The 2,091-nt window shown below is 37.5% G+C and overlaps 1 protein-coding gene across 1 annotated transcript in view; it reads left to right on the top strand.

Moving 5' to 3' along the window:
* LOC107567420 (protocadherin-8) overlaps window positions 1-2,091 on the top strand; it is a 12,220-nt gene that overhangs the window by 5,565 nt on the left and 4,564 nt on the right. The gene's annotated exons all lie outside the window — the stretch shown is intronic.

The raw sequence follows: 2,091 nt of genomic DNA, 5'->3' as shown, positions 1-2,091 counted from the left end.
TATATATATATATATATATATATATATATATATATATACATATCTTAGCAGAATATTATAAATATGTATATAATATAAATATATAATAATAATAATAATAATAATATATATGTATAATATGTATAATTATATATTTTTTATTTTATATGAACATCATGCATATTTGTTATAAATATAAATAATATAAATATTTAATAATATTTAATATTTCTAATACACCGTTTTATTTGTATATAATTCTAATATACAAATATACAGTGTGTGTGTGTGTGTGTGTGTGTGTGTGCATGTGTGTGTATACACCTCCACAACATCTTGTTAAATGTCAAAACTACTTGAAAATAGGATCTGATGCAAAACAAAGAATAACTGGAGCATTTGGAGCATTGATATAGTTCTTAGACTAATGAGAGAGGAGACGGTTGTAGTTTTTTATACAGGTAGAAAGTAAGTCTCACACAACTGTGATCATTTGTGTGCTTGATAAAACTGTAGCAATGAAACCGATAAAGACGCAACTTCTCACGCAGACGACTGTCAGGGCAATTATTTTTTGCAGGATCATAGTTGCGTTGACGAGGAGTTATACGGTTTAGTAAGGCAAAGTTAAAGTAGAGAGGTGCTCAGATTAATGAGCTGCTGATGGATCGCTTCACTTCAAGGTCAGTGTTGATTCATTTCTAGTGTAACCTTGTTGAACGCTATGGGAAACAAAGAGCCTGAGCGATCACATGCACTAATAGAGCTGAATATCGTGCATGTCACACACATCTGAGCACATTAAGAGTCGAACGAGCCAATTTTCTGATGAAAAAGAAACGTGAAGTTATTTGATTTGAAGGATGTTGATGTCCTAGATATATAAGGTAACTCTTTCATGCAATTTTCAGTTTATTTCTCATAATTCTGATGTTTTTTCTCTAGTTTATGACGTACAGTTCTGAGACGAAAAGTCAGAATTGCGTGTAGTAAAGTTTATAACTTTCAATTGTGAGTTACAAACTTGCAATTCTGAGACAAAAAGTCCAAATTGTGAGATATAAGCAGGGTTTAAATTGGGCCGGGGCCCGGGGCCGTCCGGGGCTGAGCCTCGGCACATAGACTCCAGGGCTCGACATTAACGCTTCATTAACGCCAGACAAATAACATGATTAAAACATCAGTAACCAAAAATAACTATGTAAACACCAAAACGCAAGTATTATTTAGATTTTATTACATTTAGAGTAAGTGGCGAATAGTGGATATAGCTACTGTATATAATGCATCTATTGACAGTATAAGGTTGCGCTGCTGAGGCGAGGCTCACGCAGCCTCTCCAGGAGAAATCAAAACGTGCAACACTAAGAAACTCAGCATCCTGAGGGGAAAATTACAAAATGGAAAGTTTTTAGATTTAAAATTAGTTAGGTAACATCACACAACGTTTTCACCATTACGACTGTTTAATAGTTCTATGAACAGTTCAATAAGAAAATACAATAATATTAGGTCACTTACATTTTACAAATCTGTCTAAATCTGTGTTAGTGAGCACTTCTCCTTTGCCGAGATAATCCATCCACCTCACAGGTGTGGCATATCAAGATGCTGATTAGACAGCATGATTACTGCACAGGTGTGCCTTAGGCTGGCCACAATAAAAGGCCACTCTAAAATGTGCAGTTTTATCACACAGCACAATGCCACAGATGTCGGAAGTTTTGAGGGAGTGTGCAATTGGCATGCTGACTGCAGGAATGTCCACCAGAGCTGTTGCCCGTGAATTGAATGTTAATTTCTCTACCATAAGCCATCTCCAAAGGGGTTTCAGAGAATTTGGCAGTACATCCAACCGGCCTCACAACCGCAGACCACGTGTAACCACACCAGCCCAGGACCTCCACATCCAGCATCTTCACCTCCAAGATCGTCTGAGACCAGCCACCTGGACAGCTGCTGCAACAATCGGTTTGCATAATTTCTGCACAAACTATCAGAAAAGGTCTCAGGGAAGCTCATCTGCATGCTCGTCGTCCTCATCGGGGTCTCGACCTGACTGCAGTTTGTCGTCGTAACCGACTTGAGTGGGCAAATGCTCACATTCGATGG

Source organism: Sinocyclocheilus grahami, unplaced genomic scaffold (assembly GCF_001515645.1).
Source record: "Sinocyclocheilus grahami isolate Dianchi unplaced genomic scaffold, SAMN03320097.WGS_v1.1 scaffold1158.1, whole genome shotgun sequence".
NCBI classification, from domain to species: Eukaryota; Metazoa; Chordata; class Actinopteri; order Cypriniformes; family Cyprinidae; genus Sinocyclocheilus; species Sinocyclocheilus grahami.
This window is presented reverse-complemented; position numbering and strand designations above follow the sequence as displayed.